The 25,817-nt window shown below is 44.1% G+C and overlaps 1 protein-coding gene across 2 annotated transcripts in view; it reads right to left on the minus strand.

Moving 5' to 3' along the window:
• Window positions 1–25,817, minus strand: part of ZHX2 (zinc fingers and homeoboxes 2) — a 59,691-nt gene that overhangs the window by 11,772 nt on the left and 22,102 nt on the right. The gene's annotated exons all lie outside the window — the stretch shown is intronic.

Consider the following 25,817-nt stretch of genomic DNA (forward strand, 5'->3'; position numbering starts at 1 on the left):
AATAAGAATAGGAAAGATCTATACACATCAGATCGATAACTTTCCGTACCAAGAAACGCAAACTGACATTTAGTTCCTATGCAAGTGCATACACATTTAATAAACTGGATTAACTCGATTATTTGCCAGCTCAACTTTTGTTGGAATGGGTGTCAGTAACCTAAAGAAATATATTCTAGTTTGGATACAATATAGAAACAGTGATTTGTTCAAAACTCCTCCCCAAGGAAAGCTGGCCCCCAAACCCTGTGTCATTAAAAACGTTCATTACCAAGGATCAACCATTTATTACAAAGGATCAACCATTCATTGCTTAAACACTGGCTATTTGCTGGAAACGTTTCTCATTTTTGGACACAAAAATGCAAGTGAAGTGCCCACTAGTTATTATGTCAGCATAAGTATTTCAACTTACACATGAGAATCTTTGCTCTCCCCGCTTCCCATGCATGCCCTGGGTCTTCCCCAAATCTACTCCAATCTACAATCCCAAGCATAGTGAGAAATGAATAAATTACCTCCTTGCATGTAAAAAAAAAAAATTCCTTCCAGTAGCACCTTAGAGACCAACTAAGTTTGTCATTGGTATGAGCTTTTGTGCCCATGCACACTTCTTCAGATACCCATGCACACGAAAGCTCATACCAATGACAAACTTAGTTGGTCTCTAAGGTGCTACTGGAAGGAATTTTTTATTTTTATTTTAACATGCAAGGAGGTAATTTATTCATTTCTCACTATTGCCGTGCCCGGGGGGTGGGGGTGGGACGACGCTATGTAATGACGCATGCGTCGCTACGTAACGAAGCTGTGCATGCGTACAACGTAGAGGGGGATCACGCCCCCGACTTCAAAACGGAGCCTAAATGGAGCGTCCAGCCTCCAGGTAGAAAGCCTCACTTGGTGCGGCGGGCGGGTGCCACCCTGGAGCTGGAGGGGGGTGACAGTCAGTGCCCCCCGACTCCCGAGGCTCCAGGTAAAAAGCCCGCTCGGTGCTGTGCGGCGCACGGGTTTTTTACCGGGAGGCTGGAGGGGCTCGGCTTTGGAGTTGCAGAGTGGAACCCAGGGCGGATCGCCCCTATCGCCCCCCTTGCTACGCCACTGCGACTATGGCAGACCAACACGGCTACCTACCTGTTTAAATCAAGTTAAACAAACCTACTTTGCGCCTGTTGCCATTCTTAAAATTCTTAAAATTATCTTCCTTACAAAATTCCTACCATGATGTAAGGTTGTCCTGAATTCCTTTATTCTAACATATTCAAATCAAATGAATGAAAAGGGGGTTGTCTCCCTCTCTTGCTCACTGTTAAATAAGCATATTTAGTTAAATGTCTTTTATGCTAGTTAAGTCTATTTACTTAAGTGGTTTTTAATGCTGCTCTTCGGAATCATAGATCCTGCCAAACTGGCTTACAGTAAAATGACTGCAATAGAACAACAAAAACAGAGTTAAAACTCTATACATAATTTAGCCGATTAACTAGACAAGTCAAGCTGATAAGAAAAGCAGCCATCGCCCTCATTTCTGGCACAGAATACCAGCCACTCCAGCTTATCTCAGCCAAATGCCAATTGGAAAGGAAACGTATTTCGGGCTTGTCTTAAAGGAAACAAGGAGAGAGTCAAACACAGCTCTGGGGGAAGGGAATTCTACTCTTTGCCCCCTACCGAAAATGTCTGCCTGGACACATGGTTATCTCACATTAGAAGCATCAATCTGACCAGAGGTGTCTTTCCCATAGAGCATAGTGGTGCGTTGCACCACAGCGCTGCCCTCTCAGGGGCGCCCCAGCGAGTGGGGGAGCTGCGTGGCTTTGCCGGCAGCCTCCCCTTTCCTTGCACGCCCGAGCGTGCAGCTTGCCTCCCTAGCCTCTTGTGCATGGCAGGAACGCGAGAGGGGAGCCTCGAAGAGGCGTGTGGGAACGGTTTCGACGGGGAAGCTGGAGCCTCGCCCAGCAGCTCCCTGTCAAAGCTCTCCACCAGCAAGCGAGGACCCCGCCTCTCCCTTTTCAGTGCCGTGGCTTCCCGGCAGGCAGAAGGGAATTCCAAAGCATTTGCAAAGACTCTTCTCCTCCTCACCCAGGAGCAGAAAGAGCTGCTTTGGCTGCTGCCCCTGTGACTCAATCCATGCTCTTTTCTGGAGACCAAGCTGAACTCTGACTGAAAGAATTATTTCATGGGGTCTGCCCAAGGCGTTTGGCTCTCCCCTCCCCAAAGACCCGTCCTTTAATTCTCCCTTTAAGTAGCGTTGCGAAATGCAGCGGGCTGCATGTGCACACTCCATACGCTGTGTGTGTAGTCATGGACGAGGACAATCTGCTACTGTCCCGCCGCACCCACCCACTCACTTCAAGGGGATCAGGGAAGCATGCGTGGGCGGGAGGAGCCACACTATTTCTGCCCCAGCTCAGCTTTCCAACCATCACCCTCCTCTCCTCTCCGTTGGTGGGTTAAATGCCCTCTCCTTCCTGCTTCCCCCCCCCTCTCTCTCTCTGTAGTGAAATCTTGTGGAATTCCCAAGTTCAGGTCAACAACTCTGGGGAACCTTTCCGAAAAAAGGTCAACAACTTTGGGGTCCGTCCCCCCCTTAAAAAGGTTGACAACTCTGGGAAACATGGGGGGAGGGGCGGTGGCAGAGGGATCTTTGCACCACGGCGCCGGATATGCTCAAGATGGCCCTGAATCTGACAAACTTTTACAAGTGACACATAGTGTTTGTTCCCTACCTTCAAGTAATCAACCCTTCTGCAACTAAACTGCCTGTTTTTGCTGCCCAATAAAAACTTTTTGTGTTTTTACATTATGTTGGAAGCTGCACAGAGTGACTGGGTCAACCCAGTTGGATGGGTGGGGTATAATTAATAAACAATTATTAATATTATTATTATTACCCAGACGGGTATTTTAAATATGTCATTTTATAGTATGTATTTTTAAATCTGCTGATTTTATTTCCAAAATGAAACAGGGTGACTTGTTTTGGTTTCAATTATTTCTGTTAGTAGGCTAAGTTGTTTCAAACATCTGGTTTTGTTGGTACTTTTAATGTAGATTTTATATCAACCACTAAGATGTTTTGATGGTTAACTGGTATATAAAGCCTGTTAAATAAATATAAATGAGTAAAACCAACATTTCCCATACTCTGGACACCCACCCTCCTCCCAATTTGTAACTGAGGAATCTGCAAGCAGCAGTCAATGAATGTACCATCATTTTGACATTTTCTGATAAAACCAAATTCTTAGCCTAACGTGTTGGATCTAAATGGTGATTTGCTTCTTGTAGTATTCTTTACTTTCATTTATCATAGGGATCTAAAAATATTTTTTTTCTTAGGATGCTACCAAAACATATCAAACAGTATCTGCCAGTACCCTGTTTCCCCTTATTTTAAGACGTAGTCATAAAATAAGCCATAGCAGGATTTTTAAGCATTCAAGGAATATAAGCCATACCCCGAAAATAAGACATAGTGATAGGTGCAGAAGCAATGCCGGCCACGGCAGGAGGAGGAAGAGGAAGAGGGGAAAATATAAGACATCCCCTGAAAATAAGCCATAGTGTTGTTGTTTTTTGAGGAAAAATAAATATAAGACTGTGTCTTATTTTCGGAGAACCACGGTATCTTTTATAGTGAGCTGCCTCCAAGGACAGTCCATTGGAGTTTAGCACAGTTGGAAGGTAGTTTTATTTATTTCCACTGTGCAAGGTAGTTAAGGGTTTTAACAACACAGCATGGTCAGCTACTACTTTGAAGTTAGCTGTCAAAAACCAATTAAGCAAATATGATGATCAGACGATGTTTTAAGTAGTTTTCCTCAGCATACTAATCAGCGAGACAGATATGGCTGCTTAAGAGAGAACAAGTCCTTGAGGAAACCCCCAACTCCCAGGAAGAATTCTTTAAGGACGGTCCAGTAATTGCTTTACTTGTGGTTTTTTTTTAGTTTTGTGGAAATGTATTGAGAACTGTAATTGGTCAAAAAGTTTTGCACAGAAGCAGTTTTGGATTAATTAACTGTGCATATTAAAGAAACAAGATGTTTGCTACCTCCCTGGAGGAGCCCGGAGAGCTCAAAATAATTGGGCCACCTACAGAGTTCTCTCTTGCGTTGAGGGCTCCCAAGGAAATCCCCAAAAGGCTTTTCACTGATGGGCGAAGCAATTCCCTGGAATCTGTGTTCGTAAGACTCTTGTGGAAATGCATAAAGCTGTAGATATCCCAGGATCCGTTTCCGGCTTCAGGAACCCGTTGGCCGGCCAATTCTGCACTACAAAGATGTCTGCAAACGTCACATGAAGCCTCGCCAACCTCAGCCCTGCCGTGTGGGAATCCCTTGCAGATGGTAGCAGTGCCTGGAAACCGACAGTGATGGAGACCACTGGCCATGCCACCTACAGAGTCCGTCAACATCTTGGAGGTTGGCTGTTCATACAAGGAGACACAAATACGTTTCTCTACAGCTGCCAAGTAACCTGCCTTAGTAGCACCGCAAAACAAAGGGATTTATTTCCCCATTGCTCTCTGCATCCTTTCAGGCCTGGCTGGACTCCTGCTGGCAAGAGGAAGGGATAAACAGCGCCCAAGGTCTTTACGGCCTCCAGAGATGTGCATTTCAAAGGCATCACTAATCTGTCAGTGAATGTGCAACCAACCTCCTCACCACAAACATGTTGCCTGCAAGGCCTGGAGACGAATGTCAAGGTGTCAAGCTTTGGGATATTGCAGTTCACATCTTATTAGGGCAAACATTTATCAAGATGGTAAAAGGTGGCTCTTGCAAGCTGCCCTGAAGGCGCCAGTCGGTTCTGGCAGCAAGGATAAAGGGCCCGTATGCCAAATCTCCAGAAAATCACCTTATGGCTTGGGAGTGGCTGCCACATTTAATTCCAGAGCTCTTTGCAGGGGATGCCAGCGAAGATCAGTGTTCTCTCTCTCTCTCTCTCAGGTGGAAGCATCCTGTTAAGGCATCAAAGCCCGAGAAGGGCAGCTTTGTTGCTTCTCCCGACAACAACACGGTTAGAAAAAGAGCCTTTGCCACAGGAGAGGGCTGCTCTTCCCAGGTTTCAAAGTCAGCCTGCATAATGGGCAAGGAAGGATGCCAGCTTTTTAGCATGAGGCACCACACACCGCCTGCTGCTTGGCTTAACGATTTGTGGAAAAAAGACAAATGGAGGATCTAAGCTCTACCTGACTTTGTGAAGCAGGGCTCTTGTTTTTGGAGAGCATTAACAAGAGCCTGGAGATGAAGCCACCCCATTTGAAATAAAACCACAGGCTGGTTAAAACTGCTACCTGCAGTAGTGCAAGAAGTATATGTAAACCACCCTGTGATCTTCAGATGAAGGGTGGTATACATTTTTTAATAATCAATAATAATAATAATAATAATAATAATAATAATAGGTGGCGCAGTGGGTTAAACCACTGAGCCTAGGGCTTGCTGATCAGAAGGTCAGCGGTTCGAATCCCTGCGTCGGAGTGAGCTCCCGTTGCTTGGTCCCAGCTCCTGCCAACCTAGCAGTTCGAAAGCACGTCAAAATGCAAGTAGATAAATAGGAACCTCTACAGCGGGAAGGTAAACGGCGTTTCCATGTGCTGCTCTGGTTTGCCAGAAGCGGCTTTGTCATGCTGGCCACATGACCTGGAAGCTGTACAGCGGCTCCCTCGGCCAATAATGCGAGATGAGCGCACAACCCCAGAGTCAGTCACGACTGGACCTAATGGTCAAGGGTCCCTTTACCTTTACTGTGGCTTTTACACAAGCCACACTAGTTAATTATGACCCAGAAGGTACTTGGAGAAGTACCAATGATATATTTATTTATAATTCATTAAATTAAGGCCTGGCTTTCCCAAATAAAGCTCCCTTTATTGGGGAACGGCTGCAGCTCAGTGGTACGGCAGCATTTGCTGTGTACTCAGCAAGTCCCAGGTTCAATCCCGGGCATCTCCAGATAAGAGCTGGAAGAGAAATGATGCCTGAAAGCTGCTGCCCGTCAGGCGGGCCAATAAGCATTATCTGGTGCCATCGCGCGAAGCTCCTTCTGGTGCGCCCCCCAATTTTCCCAGAGTTGTCCACCTTTTTTTAGGGAGGATGGTGCTGCTGGCGGGGCTGGAGGAGGCCGGCAGAGGCTAGAGGGTGGCTCCTCCAGCAGGGAAGAGGCGAAGGCTGAATGTGATGCCTCCCGGCTCAGCTGGCCGCTTTGTGCTGTGGTGGCCACGGCAGACAGAGGCTCCGGGTGCGGTGCTGCTTTGGCGCAGCATGGCAGAGGCGGACGAGGGCGGTGGGCTGATGCCGGGAGGCGCAGCGTCCAGCCTCTGCTTCTTCCCTGGCGCCCTCCTGAACTTGGTGCCCCGGCGCCCCACACCACTAGCCTCTTTGGGTAAGACGCCCCTGGGGCCAATGGTTGTTGGCACCTGCCCGTCTCAAGAAACAATGGGGTCAGAGGCCAATAGTATTATGACTCGGTATAACACAGCTTCCTATCTTCCCAAGGATGCATGGGGACTGCCAGTGATGCACATCTTAAGGAACCTCACAGGTTTATTTTGTGATGGAGATGAAATGGGAGTGGAATACAACAGCAGTCAGGGCACCTTGAGGTGGGGGATACAATTAAGATATATCAATAAATATGGGAGACGCTAAACGCCAGCCTAAGCATACAGTGTCAACAGCATCCGGGAAACAATGAGCAAACTGTTACATACGCTATGTCCCCAGATTGTCAGTTTTTATATTTCTGTGGGTTACTGAATAGACAGGCTCTGATGGATTGAGCTGATGAGACCAACAGTCAAGAAGGTGGTTTTTGCTGTAGAAGGAAGTGAGGGGCAGGTGGGGTTCGTCCACATGGGAAGGCAGCCCATCTAGGAGGAGGAGAACTCTTGACTCTAAACCTCCGCTGCCTTGCGGGATGTCTTCAGGAGAAGAAAAGGCTAAGGAGTAAAACCTACACAAATCCAGAGTGGAGTCCCTAAAGCGGTTGGATAGCACCTTGCACACCTCCTTCTGGCAACTCCTGCAGCCACACTGGTGCCCACTATCTTGTTCTGCTTTCCTTTGGACCACATCAGTGAGGCTGAAAGGGTTTTTGTTGTCATCTGGGCCTCCATACACACTGCCCAGGCTCGCACCCTTGGTGCTGCTAATGTAGCAACAGGACTCCACCACAAAAAATGGCCACCGCCGGCTTCAAAAGTAGCTTCTACGCGTGACCGGAAGTGCGTCGACGCGACTTCCGGTGTCGGCGGCGGCCATTTTTGGTGCCCATAGATGGGCGAAAACGGGAGACGAAGTGATACGGGGGACCACCGGGAAAAGGTTAAAAACGGAGGTTTCCCGGGGAAAACAGGGTACTTGGCAGCTATGGACTCCACCTCAGAGGCAGACTCCATCGTCTCCCGAGACAGATGGATGCCCATAACAACTGAAAAGGTGCACTCAGAAGCGAGGAATTTGTGGCCTTTTAGATGGCATTGGCCAAAGGTCAGGGATAGTGGGAGCAGCAGTCCAGTAAATTCTGTAGGGCCACAGGTGCCCCACTGCTAGCATAGATGGACACACATCACTTGACAGCTGCAGCGTGACCTGTATGCCTAAGTGAGCCGTAAACGTTCAACAGAACTCTCGCCAAACCTCTCACATCAAAGACGGTGCTCCCTAAAGGAGCTGGTCCAGACATTCAGTGCCGCGTCATGAGCTGATGATTTACCAGCCTTTGAAAATCATATCCAGCCGTACTTCAAAAAGGAATCCAAGGTGGCTCGTGAGTCACCAAGTGAGGAGCCGTCAAGTGATCACGACGACTCACGATGCCTATATTACCTGCCGTATCTGAGTTCCACTTGGCAGGAGACACAAGAGGGAGAGGGCTGTAGCTCTCGGTGGGCTTCCCACCTGGATATCTGGTTAATACCCGGGTCTTTGGTCCGGTCCAATAGGGCTATTCTGATGCACGTGCAAATTTCACAGAACGAAATCTCTCTCAATCCTTGGGCTTTTTGAAATGGCAAGGAAAGCCACACCGCTCTCGGTTTCCTCCTTTGCCATTTCCCACTCTGCTGCCACTATTTCACCACTTAACTTCCTTTACAGTGTTACACAGCAAGGGGTAGGGAGGGACCTTGGGGCCCTGTAGACATTGCTGGACTACAACTCCCATCATTCCTGACCACTGGCCATGCTGGGCTGGGGCTGATGGAACCTGGAGTCCAACAGCATTTAGAGGATCACCCTTGCTTTAGGGTGTTGCTCACAGCTCTTCTACTACGTACTTAAGAGTGACTGGCCCATTCAAATCCACCCCTATGTAAGGCAATGACCATGTGCACACTATTCATTAAGCATTCCCCCTCCGAATAATCACGGGAACCATAGTTTACCCTTTACAAAGCTCCATTTCCCAACAACCTTAACAAACTACAGTTCCCAGGAACATTCTTTTTGGAGAGGAGGGGAAATGTGCTTGAAATATATGGTGTGTATGCAGCCGATGTTGACTCCTTAAAGCAGGAGTCAGCAAACTTTTTCAGCAGGGGGCCGGTCCACTGTCCCTCAGACCTTGTGGGGGGCCGGACTATTTTTTTTTGGGGGGGAGGTGAACGAATTCCCATGCCCCACAAATAACCCAGAGATTTTAAATAAAAGGACACATTCTACTCACGTAAAAACACGCTGATTCCCGGACCGTCTGCAGTCCGGGATTTAGAAGGCGATTGGGCCGCATCCAGCCCCCGGGCCTTAGTTTGCCTACCCATGCCTTAAAGCTGCACATACTTCAGGTTGTGGCGCAAACAGAGATCGGCAGATATACCACCCACATTTTTGCAATTAAATCTGACAGAAATTCTAACCAGAAGTTGATTATCAAGTTTGCAGCTCCTTGTCACTGTAGATTAGTCTTAAGAAAAACTGGTACACGATTTCCTGAGTTCACTACAAACTTAGTGACACAGTTGTACAATACATAACGAACACAAAAAACAAACATTAAACTTGTATGCTAAGCTCATAAGAAGAGAGTTCATTGATTTTACTTGCCTTTTTTTTAAAAGCTCTTGTCATTAAAGAGCAATAAATTATTTTGGTGCCCAACTCCCTGAACCTTTGTATTCAGATCTAATGTTATTTAGAGCACTTAATGAAAAGAGAAAAATGTCAACTGTAAGACTAAGAGCATAAAAAAATCTAAAAATTTCATTCACTTAATGTATCATCTTTAAGAGAGTGTGTAATAACACTTCAACATTTGTCAGCTGTTTACAAAGCAATAAGAATCTCATTTCTCCCTTTGCTACACCCACATTATTTCAGATGTACTTATTTCAGATGCATATCCAAACATCTTTGTTCCTTGTGGTACAGTGGTACCTCGACATACGAATGCTTCGACTTCCAAAGGTTTCGACTTACAAAGTCGACAACCCCGGAAGTCTTTTCACCACGTGCGCCCCGCACGTGCTTTCTGCGCCTGTGCAGAAGCGCCACATCGTGCTTCGCGCATGCGCAGAACGGGCGCGTCGACATCCAAACACCTCGACTTACGAAGAGCGCCATGAAACGGATTGTCTTCGTAAGTCGAGGTACCACTGTATGTCCCACTATCTGTCTTAATTGCCAGAAAGCTTGCATGATGGGCTTGAGAGCATCCTGATCAAGTTTGCAGACGACACCAAATTAGGAGGGGTGGCTAATACCCCAGAGGACAGGATCACACTTCAAAATGACCGTAACAGATTAGACAACTGGGCCAAAGCAAACAAGATGAATTTTAACAGGGAGAAATGTAAAGTACTACACTTGGGCAAAAAAATTGAAAGGCACAAATACAGGATGGGAGACACCTGGCTTGAGAGCAGTACATGTGAAAAGGATCTAGGAGTCTTGGTAGACCACAAACTTGACATGAGTCAACAGTGTGATGTAGCAGCTAAAAAAGCCAATGCAATTCTGGGCTGCATCAATAGGAGTATAGCATCTAGATCAAGGGAAGTAATAGTACCACTGTATTCTGCTCTGGTCAGACCTCACCTGGAGTACTGTGTCCAGTTCCGGGCACCACAGTTCAAGAAGGATACTGACAAGCTGGAACGTGTCCAGAGGAAGGTAACCAAAATGGTCAAAGGTCTGGAAACGATGCCTTAAGAGGAACAGCTTAGGGAGCTGGGCATGTTTAGCCTGGAGAAGAGAAGGTTAAGGGGTGATATGATACCCATGTTCAAATATATAAAAGGATGTCATATAGAGGAGGGAGAAAGGTTGTTTTCTGCTGCTCCAGAGAAGCGGACATGGGGCAATGGATTCAAAATACAAGAAAGAAGATTCCACCTAAACATTAGGAAGAACTTCCTGACAGTAACAGCTGTTCGACAGTGGAATTTGCTGCCAAGGAGTGTGGTGGAGTCTCCTTCTTTGGAGGTCTTTAAGCAGAGGCTTGACAGGCATATGTCAAGAATGCTTTGATGGTGTTTCCTGCTTGGCAGGAGGTTGGACTGGATGGCCCTTGTGGTCTCTTCCAACTCTATGCTTCTATGAAAGTACACGTAAGTGTAAGAACACTTGTTTAAATCATACCCGTTGGAACAGGTTCAGTCCTTAGACAAAGGGGCTTAATACAGACCCTTATCCCAGAGGTAGGGAATGTTTTTCAGCACTAAGGGCCACATTCCCTTCTGGGCCACATTTTGAGGGACATATGCCAGTGGTGGCTGGGGCCGTGGCAAAAGTAAGACTCAGCAAGGCCTGAATGAAAAGGGGCCTGAATGAACAGGCAAATTCAACTGAAATTCTGAAGGCCTGACCACAATGTTAGAAACTCAGATATATAAGCTAGGAGCCAAATGGCTCCTTAAACTAAGGTTACAGTCGCCAAAACAAAATGACTAGTTGCCATTTGGGAGTAAGACAGCTCTGTTGTTGTTTTGTTGTTTAGTCGTTTAGTCGTGTCCGACTCTTCGTGACCCCATGGACCATAGCACGCCAGGCACTCCTGTCTTGCACTGCCTCCCGCAGTTTGGTCAAACTCATGTTCGTAGCTTCGAGAACACTGTCCAACCATCTTGTCCTCTGTCGTCCCCTTCTCCTAGTGCCCTCAATCTTTCCCAACATCAGGGTCTTTTCCAAGGATTCTTCTCTTCTCATGAGGTGGCCAAAGTATTGGAGCCTCAGCTTCACAATCTGTCCTTCCAGGGAGCACTCAGGGCTGATTTCCTTCAGAATGGATAGGTTTGATCTTCTTGCAGTCCATGGGACTCTCAAGAGTCTCCTCCAGCACCATAATTCAAAAGCATCAATTCTTCGACGATCAGCCTTCTTTATGGTCCAGCTCTCACTTCCATACATCACTACTGGGAAAACCATAGCTTTAACTATACGGACCTTTGTCGGCAAAGTGATGTCTCTGCTTTTTAAGATGCTGTCTAGGTTTGTCATTGCTTTTCTCCCAAGAAGCAGGCGTCTTTTAATTTCGTGACTGCTGTCACCATCTGCAGTGATCAAGGAGCCCAAGAAAGTAAAATCTCTCACTGCCTCCATTTCTTCCCCTTCTATTTGCCAGGAGGTGATGGGACCAGTGGCCATGATCTTGGTTTTTTTGATGTTGAGCTTCAGACCATATTTTGCGCTCTCCTCTTTCACCCTCATTAAAAGGTTCTTTAATTCCTCCTCGCTTTCTGCCATCAAGGTTGTGTCATCTGCATATCTGAGGTTGTTGATATTTCTTCCGGCAATCTTAATTCCGGCTTGGGATTCATCTAGTCCAGCCTTTCGCATGATGAATTCTGCATATAAGTTAAATAAGCAGGGAGACAATATACAACCTTGTCGTACTCCTTTCCCAATTTTGAACCAATCAGTTGTTCCATATCCAGTTCTAACTGTAGCTTCTTGTCCCACATAGAGATTTCTCAGGAGACAGATGAGGTGATCAGGCACTCCCATTTCTTTAAGAACTTGCCATAGTTTGCTGTGGTCGACACAGTCAAAGGCTTTGGCATAGTCAATGAAGCAGAAGTAGACGTTTTTCTGGAACTCTCTAGCTTTCTCCATAATCCAGCGCATGTTTGCTATTTGGTCTCTGGTTCCTCTGCCCTTTCGAAATCCAGCTTGCACTTCTGGGAGTTCTCGGTCCACATACTGCCTAAGCCTGCCTTGTAGAATTTTAAGCATAACCTTGCTAGCGTGTGAAATGAGCGCAATTGTGCGGTAGTTGGAGCATTCTTTGGCACTGCCCTTCTTTGGAATTGGGATGTAGACTGATCTTCTCCAATCCTCTGGCCATTGCTGAGTTTTCCAAACTTGCTGGCATATTGGGTGTAGCACCTTAACAGCATCATCTTTTAAAATTTTAAATAGTTCAGCTGGAATATCATCACTTCCACTGGCCTTGTTATTAGCAATGCTTTCTAAGGCCCATTTGACTTCACTCTCCAAGATGTCTGGCTCAAGGTCAGCAACCACACTACCTGGGGTGTATGAGACCTCCATATCTTTCTGGTATAATTCCTCTGTGTATTCTTGCCACCTCTTCTTGATGTCTTCTGCTTCTGTTAGGTCCTTACCACTTTTGTCCTTGATTATGGTAATCTTTGTACGGAATGTTCCTTTCATATCTCCAATTTTCTTGAACAGATCTCTGGTTTTCCCCATTCTATTGTTTTCCTCTATTTCTTTGCATTGCTCATTTAAGAAGACCCTCTTGTCTCTCCTTGCTGTTTTTTGGAAATCTGCATTCAGTTTCCTGTATCTTTCCCTATCTCCCTTGCATTTTGCTTGCCTCCTCTCCTCCGCTATTTGTAAGGCCTCGTTGGATAGCCATTTTGCTTTCTTGCATTTCCTTTTCCTTGGGATGGTTTTCATTGCTGCCTCCTGTATAATGTTACGAGCCTCCATCCATAGTTCTTCAGGCACTCTGTCCACCAAATCTAAATCCTTAAACCTGTTCCTCACTTCCACTGTGTATTCATAAGGGATTTGATTCAGATTGTATCTTACTGGCCCAGTGGTTTTTCCTACTTTCTTCAGTTTAAGCTGGAATTTTGCTATAAGAAGCTGATGATCTGAGTTACAGTCAGCTCCAGGTCTTGTTTTTGCTGACTGTATAGAGCTTCTCCATCTTTGGCTGCAGAGAATATAATCAATCTGATTTCGATGCTGCCCATTTGGTGATATCCATGTGTAGAGTCGTCTCTTGTGTTGTTGGAAGAGAGTGTTTGTGATGACCAGCTTGTTCTCTTGACAGAACTCTATTAGCCTTTGCCCTGCTTCATTTTGAACTCCAAGGCCAAACTTGCCAGTTGTTCCTTTTATCTCTTGATTCCCTACTTTAGCATTCCAATCCCCTGTAATGAGAAGAACATCCTTCTTTGGTGTCATTTCTAGAAGTTGTTGTAGGTCTTCATAGAATTGGTCAATTTCACTTTCTTCAGCACCGGTAGTTGGTGCATAAACTTGGATTACTGTGATGTTAAAAGGTCTGCCTTGGATTCGTATCGAGATCATTCTGTCATTTTTGAGATTGCATCCCATTACAGCTTTTGCCACTCTTTTGTTGACTATGAGGGCCACTCCATTTCTGCTACAGGATTCTTGCCCACAGTAGTAGATATGATAGTCACCCGAACTGAATTCGCCCATTCCCTTCCATTTTAGTTCACTGATGCCCAGGATGTCGATATTTATTCTTGTCATCTCATTTTTGACCACATCCAGCTTACCTCCACTCATGGTTCTTACATTCCAGGTTCCTATGCAATATTTTTCTTTACAGCATCGGACTTTCCTTTCGCTTCCAGGCATATCCGCAACTGAGCGTCCTTTCGGCTTTGGCCCAGCCGCTTCATCAGCTCTGAATCTACTTGTACTTGTCCTCCGCTCTTCCTCAGTAGCATGTTGGACGCCTTCCGACCTGAGGGGCTCATCTTCCAGCGTCATAACTTTTATATGCCTGTTGTCTTTGTCCATGGAGTTTTCTTGGCAGGGATACTGGAGTGGCTTGCCAGTTCCTTCTCCAGGTGGATCACGTTTAGTCAAAACTCTCCACTATGACCTGTCCATCTTGGGTGGCCCTGCATGGCATAGCTCATAGCTTCTCTGAGTTATTCAAGCCCCTTCGCCACGACAAGGCATTGATCCATGAAGGGGAAGACAGCTCTAAAGTCTTCCTTTTCAAATGATGGGCCGACTGTGATTGATTCTCAGTTAAAACATCTGGCTAGTTCAGATGACAACATTGAGCTCGGTTAAGAACTTTGAGAACTTAAAGAAGGAAAGTCACTTGATCCAGGGACAGTCCTCACAGATATTGGCCTATTCCGACCTCTTTTTCCTTTATGGCTCCTGCTCAGGCTGCACAGAACAAAAAGCACTTTGATTCCAGAAATTCATTCTGATTGTGAAGATAAAATACAGCTGATAGAATTCTACAGGATGGGGCATCCCTGTGTGAAAACAGTCCAAATGCAATGCTCCCCAGGTGGTGAAGATGCCAGGTGCCATCCTGGCAGCCAGACATCTTTACTTGGGTTGCATGTAGGGTTGCACCTGAAGGAGCGTCTCCACCCCCATCGTTCTGCCCAGACACTGAGGTCCAGCTCCAAGGGCCTTCTGGTGGTTCCCTCGCTGCGAGAAGCAAAGCTACAGGGAACCGGGCAGAAGGCATTCTTCCACCCTGTGGAACGCCCTCCCACCAAATGTCAAAGAGAAAAACAACTACCAGACTTTTAGAAGACATCTGAAGGCAGCCCTGTTTAGGGAAGCTTTTAATGTTTAACAGACTATTGTATTTTAATATTTTGTTGGAAGCCACCCAGGGTGGCTGGGGAAACCCAGCCAGATGGGCGGGGAATAAATACCAGTAATAAATTATTATTGTTATTATTAAGTTGAAAGCCAGGTACAAAATGCACCTGGTGCCCGGCTAATTTTGAACATTGCCCATGTATACTCATACGGGCTGTCACATGAAGATGGAGCAAGCTTGTTTTCTCCTGCTATGGGTTCAAGTTACAAGAAAGGAGATTCCGATTAAACCTCAGGAAGAACTTTCTGAGAGTCAGAGCTGTTTGACAGTGGAGCAAACTCCTTTCAGAGGTTGTGGACTGTCCTTCCTTGGAGGTTCTTAAGCAGAGGTTGGATGGCCATCTGTCAGAGATGCTTCAGTTGAGATCCTTGCATTGCAGGGGCGTTGGACTAGGTGACCCAACTGTACGATCATGAAGCACTTTACAGCAAGTACAGTCGTACCTCGGTTTAAGTACACCTCGGTTTGAGTATTTTCAGTTTAAGTACTCCACGGACCTGTCTGGAACGGATTAATCCACTTTCCATTACTTTCAATGGGAAAGTTCGCTTCAGGTTAAGTACGGACTTCCGGAACCAATTACAGTCATACCTCGGGTTAAGTACGCTCCAGGTTGAGTACTCCGCGGACCCGTCTGGAACAGATTAATCCACTTTCCATTACTTTCAATGGGAAAGTTCGCTTCAGGTTAAGTACGCTTCAAGTTAAGTACTCCACGGACCGTCTGGAACGGATTAATCCACTTTCCATTACTTTCAATGGGAAAGTTCGCTTCAGGTTAAGTACGCTTCAGGTTAAGTACGGACTTCCGGAACCAATTTTGTTTGTAAACCGAGGTACCACTGTACATAGCAGCAGTGGTCCATAACTTAAATTTCAAAGCCCCCATTTGGGCCTCGAAAGAACTTATAATTCATGTAAATAAGGTCGAAATCCAACCAAGAACAATCTCAGACCATAACCCGGTATGGGTATGGCTGAAAGGAGATGAGAAGAAAGCAAGAAGATGGCGACTAAATGAAAGTCTGTTAAATGATGAAACTGTCCTGCAAAAAGCGAAGTCAACACTAAAAAAATTCTTTGAACTTAACCTGAACCAAGGGACTGACATTAAAACCGCATGGGACGCGAGTAAAGCTGCTATAAGAGGTTTCTCTTTATACAACAGAATGCATACCCAAAGAAAATCAGAGAGAAGAAAAAAAATGGAGATATGGGAAGAAACGGGAAGAAATGAAAAAGAATTATTTGATAATCTGGATAGCGAACCTATTAAACAGAACATAAAAATGTTACAGACACAATTCTCGATTATTATAAATCAAGAAATTGAATGGAAAAATCAAGCGCATAAAACACAGGAGCTTCGAGTTTGCAAACATGCCTGGCAAACTGCTAGCCTAGTAACTTAAGAGGAAACAAAACAGAAGAATCATAAACAAACTTAAATTTCAAAGCTGTACAAAAGTCACCATCACCACCCAAGGAGGTGTAAAAATTGTGCTTAAAATAAAAATCCAAATCACATCATTGAGTTCAAAGCCTCTGCATGGTACAATGTAATGTACCAAAATAAAATCACCTTATTTCTGACCGGCTCTATTGGGGTAGGGGTAAGGGTGGGATGGAAGTCACATAAAATATAATCGGAAAGTCCTCTCCTGTTGCTAGTCATACAAATTAAAAGTTACATCTTGGCCTCATGTTAGTGATTTTGAATCATTAATCACTCTGGTAAAAGATGCTTTATAGGACAGGCTGGCTTTCACATTTTGAAACATTAAAAATACAAGACGTGTGGCAGCTGCTGGTTTTTTTACCTCGCACCATACAATTGCACCTAACACATGGAATCCCTGAGGTGAGCTGAATTGGGCCACTAAACCACTCACTTCCTGGGTGCAAACTGCAGCATGAGAGGCCGCATGGAAGAGTGTTTAATGGGAGAACCCTTGGGAGACCAGGGTTCAAATCCCCACTCTCAGCCTACCCTACCTCACAGGGCTGTTGTGAGGATGAAATGGGGAGGTGGAGAACTGTGTACTCAGCCTTGCCTATCTTGGAAGAAAGTTGGGATATAAACAATGAGCAAATACAGGAGAAACTCGGAAAATTAGAATATCGTCAAAAAGTGCATTTATTTCAGTAATGCAACTTATTTTTTATTTTTATTTTTACAAATGCTTTCTTTTGGAAATTCCACAGTTTTTCTTTTGGAAGTTCCACATTTATTAAACAAATTGTTACAATAATACAAAAATAAACATCAATATTACATTAATAACATTCCATTTATAATTGACCTGCCTAACGACAAATAATTACAATTGCAACAAATAAAGGATTGACATATCTTGCTTTGCATGTCATGCATCTATCTCATATTGGTTTCACCTTTTAAGTTGCGTTACTGAAATAAACGCACTTTTTGACGATATTCTAATTTTCCGAGTTTCACCTGTAAACCAAGAGTTTGAAAGCCAACATGATAAACTGCTAGCTCTCAAAAAACCTACAAGAGAGTCTGCAACGCAACTCAAGCACAATGATTGTTGACATTTTCACTCCAGCAACCCCCCTGCTCCAGACAAGACGGGATACATTCTTAATTGTCCAAAATACAGTGAAGGGTGGGATGTGAGGGGTGTAGCCTGGTGTGAAAATATAAACAAAAGCATTTCCCCCCTGCATTTCAATATCTTCCTCCCCCCACCCCGCCCCATGTAACCTGAACTTGGAATTCTGGTTTTTTTAAAAAAAATGACAGCCTGCATCAGGCCAGCTAAATAGAGTTTTGGAAGGGAAAACCCCAGGGGATATGCCTGCAAAAAAAAACTACTCACTTTTGCACAGTGTGCTGAAAGGGCATCTCTCTTTGAAGAGAATGAGAAATTAATGATATGCCAAAGAGCCCTGGTGGGAATCATAAAATCCGAAAGTAAAGCATCAGAGAGTTGGCACTAATGAAGAAAAAAAAGGCCTAGAAGCCTGACCGAATATGTTCAGGTTTTGCCTCAGAACGAGCGCTTGTCTGTTCTGCTCCAAGGTTTTTCCTTATCTCAGTGCTTCTTCAATTTCTTTCTCTGGGCCACACTTTCAGAATAAAGAATTTGCTCATGCCTCACCAAATTGTTTTATTGATAAGAAATGGATGGAGAAACAACACCCAGACCAGGGTGGATTTGATTTAAATCACGATTTAAATCACTAGTCAGTAAAACTTGATTTAAATCATGCCCCCCCCAAAGACTCATTCTTGCTGGTATGATCTTAATATTTACAACCAGATGAATGTCTAATTTTTGGAATAATAAATTTGGTTATACTACTGTATTAGAAATGCATACAAATAATTATGAAATTGTTGTGAGGTTTATTAAGTTAACCCTTTATAAAAAGTACTTTTCTGCTGTACTTTGTTGGAAGGAGAAAAACAGTATTTTCCTGAATAACAATTTAAACAATTTATTTAACTAAAAGAATAACATTATAGCATATGTATCCATGTTTGTTAACTGATGTGGTTAAACATTTTTAAAAAACCAAACCCTTAAGACTGAATTTTGGCACACATGAAAAACTTAAAACAAATCCTTATTTACCAATGAATAGCCTTTGGACTATAATGTGACTTAAATAGAAAACGATCTTTAGAAAGATTTTTCCTCTAAAAGCATTCTATTTTAAAAATCCGATTTAGATAAAAAAACATCGTTTTTTTAAATATACAGTAGTACCTCGGGTTAAGAACTTAATTCGTTCTGGAGGTCCATTCTTAACCTGAAACTGTTCTTAACCTGAGGTACCACTTTAGCTAATGGGGGCTCGCGCCGCCACCGTGCGATTTCTGTTCTCATCCTGAAGCAAAGTTCTTAACCCGAGGTACTATTTCTGGGTGAGCAGAGTCTGTAACCTGAAGCGTCTGTAACCCGAGGTACCACTGTAAAAATCATTGCTTTTTATCCACCTAGTCCCAGATGCTGCCTTATACCAAGTCAGACCATTGGCTCATCTAACATGGTTTTCTTAAAAATGGAAACAGCTCTCCAGGATTTCAGACCAAGGTTTCTCCAAGCCCTACCTGAAGATGCTGAGATTTGAACCTGGGACCTTCTGCATGCGGGGCAGAGGCTTTAGCCCTGAGCAATAACTCTTCCCTGACTGCTCCAACCCAAAGAGAGCATCAATCATGGGAGGCTCTTTGATAGCAATACCTGGAGGACCACCGCAAGACGTTAAAACTCGCCTAAAACACCTGTGATTTTGGACCCATCACAGGAAACCGAGAAAAGGATGGTGGAGGCGAACGGGAGGACACAGAGGATTTTAAACCAAAGAAAGGTGAACAAGGAGGACATGCTTTCCTCTAGGCCCAAAGTGAGGAATCGTAAAGGCTTCTAACAAAAGGAATCATGTTGCCCCCTTGCTCCTCAAGGTTGTTAAAAAAGAAACATTAAAATGGAGGTGTCTAATAATAGTGCCTCTGATCCGTCGTTTGCAAAAGGTGGAGCCCCTCAAGCATGCGGGAAGTGAAGGACGACGAGGTATGCGAAGAAGAAGAGACGGACTTTTAACTTAGCCTCCTGCTTTTGCTGCTGACCTCAGAGCAGCTCAAAGAGGGCTGCTCTCTGAAGATGCGCCGCAGAAGGTCAATCTTTCTCAGCGGGCAAGCCAGACGAAAATCAATGGCTTGTAATTGGGGCTTGCTAAAAAGAAGAAGGTAAAGGTGGGGAATTTGGGGATGAAAGACTCTTGGATCTTTATGTACCACAGCGGCAAGCGCTTGAAAAAAATAAAATAAAATGGAGAGGAACAAAGAACTGTTATTTAAACAGAAGGGAGAGAGAGAGAAACCTTGCTCCCTTTTCTTTTCAAAAAAAAGATTGATGCAATTTCTGCACTTTTATCTACAGTCTTTCATCAGCGCCTCGGTATTGTTGCAGACCAGATGATACTTTTCCAATTCCTAATAAAATTATCCTAGCAGGGACTTTCAGTCTGTCTCCATCGTGTGACACCTGTATTTCTCTTCCTGCGAGGCCTACCCTAAGGTGTCCACGTGTCCTAATTTAAAGGCGACCGTTTTCCGTTTGCAAGAGTCGAAAACAAAGAACTATGAGAATGAACTGTGGAATTGGCCACAGTTTAGGACGTACGTGCAAGTCTGTGCACTCTTTATTTACCGATACAAAACATTTCCTCCTTCACGTAAATGGCAATCTCAGGCCTACTGACCAAACCCTTGAGCAGGTGTACTTAGTATGACCAGGTGGCCATGGGAAGCACACATTTTGGCTGGCTACCAAGGCCAGCAAAAAATGCATATACTGTACCCCGATTGCAGGCTATGGAAAAAAACAATGTGTCGAAGACTCCCTGGCTGGATTCTGGTAGAACTAATATGGTGATGTCAATGAGATGCGGCCACACTGTACCAACGATCATATGACTAGCCTCAACAACCCCTACCGCTAAAAGGAGCTTTATAATTACAGTGGTACCTCTACTTACGAATAACTCTACTTACGAATGTATCTACTTACGAATGGATCTCCGTCCGCCATCTTGGATGTGGTTCAGATAGGATTTTTTCTACTTACGAATTTTTAGATAGGGTTGCTTCGACTTACGAATTTTTTCCTCCCAATGCATTCCTATGGGATTCGACTTACAATTTTTTCCGACTTACGAATGTGCGTTCAGAATGCATTAAAATCGTAAGTAGAGGTACCACTGTATCTGTTCTCACAGCAATGTCAAAAGCTTCATTTGTTACAAGTTGCCATGAAGGCAAAAGTGCCAGTGAGTCACTCATGAGCCAGCAGATTCTCAATATTCCCCATTAATCTTGAGGAGAAGATTCTGGAGATGGTGGGTCTTTGGGAGTGAGTCACTAGAGTTGGAAATCCCTTTTCCGGGATGTATCCAGCTATGTGTTACTCACAGTAAAGCCACTGAAATGAATGGATCTCAGCTAGTCATGCTCATTAATTTCAATGCGTCTACTCTGAGGACGACGAGCGTTGGATGCAACCCTATGACCTATGAAGTTTTGGTGTCTGCTGTTGGAAACGGAACCTAGGACCAAATGGACCTTGATTTAATGCGGCAAAACTGTTCTTATGATTCAGCACAGCTTGATGCCTGATTACCCTTATCTTAAGACAAGGGATGAAGATCTTGTGGCCTTGACCACTGGCCACGCTGGCTGGGTTTGGGAACCGACAGTCCAACTGCATTCTGAAGGTCACAAGTTATTCATCTCTGCTTTGTAACAGAACCATCATGGTCTCATACAACATAAACAGGCATCCTTTAGACCCGGGGTCAGCAAACTTTTTCAGCAGGGGGCCGGTCCACTGTCCCTCAGACCTTGTGCGGGGGCGGACTATATATTTTTTTTGGGGGGGGGGGGGAATGAACAAATTCCTATGCCCCACAAATAACCCAGAGATGCATTTTAAATAAAAGGACACATTCTACTCATGTAAAAACATGCTGATTCCCAGACCGTCTGGGGGCCGGATTTAGAAGGCGATTGGGCCGCATCCGGCCCCCGGGCCTTAGCTTGGGGACCCTGCTTTAGACTTTACTTGGAAGCCATCCAAATCACAAAAGCTTCCAACTGTGTTTTCATTTGTTTTATGGCAAGAAGCAGGGAGCCTTTCTCAGTCTGAGGGCCGCATTCCCTTTCCTCTTGGCACAATAACAGCATCACCACACGTGCAGGTTTTGCAAACAGACCTGGAAGAGATTTCAGGGATCCAGCCCCTCACACTGCATTGCAATGCACAAATGGGTCAGTCTGTTAAGTGGTCTGATCAGGGTTGAGAAATTCTTGGTAGCTTTAAAATATTGCTGTACTGGAATTTTATTGGAGGGTAGGACCATGTATGTCAACTTAGGCTCTTGGAAGGCAGGAGATAAATAAACAATCAACTAATTTAAAAGACGCCCCTGGGCAGCAGACTTTTAAAGACCTTTAAAACTATTTTAATGCAAGAAATTACAAAAAGCCTGAATACCTTGCACCACTAGAAGCATTTCTATCTTATAAACGACGCTACCCAATCCTCTGCATGTTTACTGACAAATAAGTGCCACTGGGACCAGTAGGACGTGCTCCCAAAATAAGAGTGTGTAAGATTGTGTAATTTAGTTTGGTTTACAAGCTTCCTTTTGCAGCTACAATTCACAACATGTTATCACTTGGGCATTCATATCAGATTCAAAATTAATTTCACTACATGTATCTCAGCTGAACTAGAAACAATAACTAATAAAAGATTTACAAATCCACACAGGGCAACATCAAGGCAAGACTTGGCAAGGGAACAATATCAATGCCTTGCTTAGGAAGATGAGCAGGAGGACCACCCCACCCCACCCCCCCAAAACCAGCAAGATCATGGGCCTCTGCAGAACTTTTTCCAGCAGGGGGGAAATCAAAACACTGGAATGGGTGGTTGCAGCACACAAGCTAGTTTCTCTCACACACAAAGAATCTTGCCTGTGCCTTTTGCCTCATTTCAGGTTCTACAAATGCTAGAAACTTAGGTCTTATTTTTAAAATGAAAACTGGGAATCTGGGGGTTGTGGTTCATCCTTGGGTGAGAGACCTCTCTCCTACTGCTGTGAAAGCCCATGGCTACCACTTTGAAGTCCCGTGAGTATATACGTTGCCATCTAAAAAGGAATGGAAATGCAATACTATTGATTCCATAGTCTTCCAATGCAGGTGTCTGAGCAAGCCACCTGGAGAAATATGAGAAACCAGGTTTTATAGAGTAGAACACTATATTGCTACAGTGGTACCTCGCAAGATGAATGGCCTGCAAGATGAATTTTTCGCAAGACGAATGCGTCTTACGATCTGATGGTGACTAGTAAGACGAATTCGTTTTGCAAAAAATTCGTCTTGCGAATTGCGGTTTACCATAGGAATGCATTGAAATTTAATTAATGCGTTCCTATGGGCAAAAAAAGAAATTTCAATGCATTCCTATGGGAAACCGCGATTCGCAAGACGATTTTTTTTGCAAAACGAATTGACTCGCGGAACGAATTAAATTCGTCTTGCGAGGCACCACTGTATTAGGAGCGGTTCTTCCACAAAACCAGAGATGTGGAATCTGTGGCCATGAAGATGCCATTGGGACTCCCAACTCCCATAAACCTCAGCCAGTATAGCCAACAGCCAGGGATGATAGGAATTACAGTCCAACAGCATTGGGGAGGGGGGGCATGTGTCTCCCCACCCTTGCGCTGAACCCATGAAACAATGAAACCTTTGAAAAACACGCATGAAGGAAAAAGTGTCCCCCTCTTGCTACGGCAGCGGCAGTCAATGAGGCAGAATGAAATCGCCAAATCAGGCCACGGTCTGAGCTGGCGGACTTGAAGTGCGGCCGATATGACAGGGCGAGAGTTTTTCTCCCTCCAGTTCAGTCTCTGTGAAAATCGCCACCGCTTCCCGGGAGATCAGAAGTGCACTGAACCTCATTTCTGGAACTGGGTCACCTCCAGGTCCTGCAGGATATCTCCAGGCTTAAACAGCCCCAAGAAACATGGAGGATACACAGTCTCCTTGGCTAGGCACAGAGATGCACGGTTGAAAGTCAGAATGTGTGCAGCGAATGCTAGGTCTAATAGCTATCATACGAAGGTCCACAACAGACTCCAGGGCACATATAGGACCGGGGGGGGGGGCGAAACAGTCAAGAAAGTAACCCCTCAGTTTTCCCAACAGGTTATTTTCTTAAGTTTTTTATTTGCAAATCCAACAAGGTAAGGAAAAAATAAAACAAAAACACCCAAATAACATCTGAATAATACTAATAAGCGTAGACTACCACCAGTTCACACTGTGGATACAGTAACTATCAGTACACAAATCTTAAAAGTAAACATAATTCCACACGAGATAGACATTTATATGAAATATGTTGCCAAAGCTGTCAGGTGCTCTGTGTAATAGACGGTGGGTATTTATCTTTTCCAGGCCAGAAATTTAAGTCTCTTAGCCACCATAAGGGCTCCCAAACCCCACTTTTGTTGCCTGTCTGATAGTTCCCATCCCACAGGGATATAGTTTAAAAGCACATGAGCGCCTGCAAATATCAAGAAATTTTTCAGTACAAAATTGATGTAAGTAACAACCTCAGTCCGAAAGAAATATATCACTGGACAAACCCACATCTTATATCTCAAAGACGCATTTCTCAGCATTACACTTTCCAACATCTATCTGCATTAGACAAAGCGTTCCTATACAAACGCTGTGAAGTCCAATGTACTAGAAATATCAATTTGTGTTGTATCAATCTCAATTTCAGGTCCAAGGAAACCATTCTGTATGGTTTCTAAAGCAATTTCCCATTGCTTATCTTCCAATTCCCTTTTCCGCGCTTCTCTCAAGTTCCGGAACGTCTACCTTACCAAAATCCATTAAGAGTTCATCAACAGTGGTTATAGGTTTGGTTTTCTGTAAGTAGTCAATAATTCCCTCTAACAGTTTAGGAAATGTCAAAGTACTCAAAGCAGATGGGCCATAAATAGATGTACCAGCAGATGTTGTAATTGAAAATATTGCCACTCTTGCACTCATTGATAATTGACACTTAAGCTGTAAAACAAGAAATAAAAAAACTTCCTGCATCTGAGTCTATCAGCTGGTCTAATATATGTATCCAACATGCCACCCATTCCTTGCACAAAAAAAGACTGCCTGTCTATCTGCAGAACTAGATTACCACATAAAGTTAATTTAGCGTGAGCGTGTGGATCATATTGTAGCTGACAGGCCAACATACGCCATCTCTCTCTCACACACAAAGGTGCTACAAGTCCTTTTACCATATTTAGACACTATTATTAGCCATCCAAGAACAAGCGTGAAATAAACTATCTCTAGAATCACTTAAGCTGGGGCACTGATAGGAGGAGAAACTTGTCAATCATTTGTACATGCTGACACACCTTAAGATGCATACTAATATCTGGAAAATTAAAACCACCTTCAGATACTGGTGGTTGCATTATCTTAAAGTATTGTCCCAAATTAACTTCTCAAATCAATATTTATTCATTTTTTTGGAAAATATATTTGGGGAATAGATAACAAAATACCACTAAGTACATATATTATCCATGGCAATATTAACCTGCAGTATGTTAATCTTACCCCAAATGCTAAATTTAAGTAATGTGCATTGCTCTAAATCGCTAGAAACCTCCTTCATCAACTTGTTCAGGTTCAGTTTAATCCTTTGAGAAATATCTCTTAGAATCATAGAATCATAGAGTTGGAAGAGACCACAAGGGCCATCCAGTCCAACCCCCTGCCAAGCAGGAAACACCCTCAAAGCATTCTTGACATATGCCTGTCAAGCCTCTGCTTAAAGACCTTGAAAGAAGGAGACTCCACCACACTCCTTGGCAGCATATTCCACTGCCGAACAGCTCTTACTGTCAGGAAGTTCTTCCTAATGTTTAGGTGGAATCTTCTTTCTTGTAATCAAAGCACCTAAGTTTGTTAAGACCTCTGCACCAACAAAACCACCACTTTGTACACAAATAATCTATTGCCCACTGGCATTATTACCCATTTTGACCAATTATTTGTATACCACAAAATTTTACCCAAACTATTAATTATTATTATTTTAACTCTGGTACAAATGCCTCGGGCCTACTAAGGACTAATAGTAAATCATCCACATACAAGGCTTGTTTAAATTCTACTTGCCCGTGAACAAAACCACTAATTCTCCTATACTGTCACACTGTGATGCCAGTGGTTTGAAACATAAATCAAATACCAATGCAGACAGAGGAGAGCCTTGTCTTGAAACTCTCCAAACCAACCGTCTGGAAGAAGTCTATTTGTCCTTGCGATTTAGGAGAGAGGTATAGATTTCTAGTCCATTTGGCAAATACTTGAGAAAATCCACATTTTTCCAAAGGAGTAATCACAAACCGCCAACATGCTTTACCAAATGTTTTTT

Source organism: Zootoca vivipara, chromosome 8 (genome assembly GCF_963506605.1).
Source record: "Zootoca vivipara chromosome 8, rZooViv1.1, whole genome shotgun sequence".
NCBI lineage: Eukaryota > Metazoa > Chordata > Lepidosauria > Squamata > Lacertidae > Zootoca > Zootoca vivipara.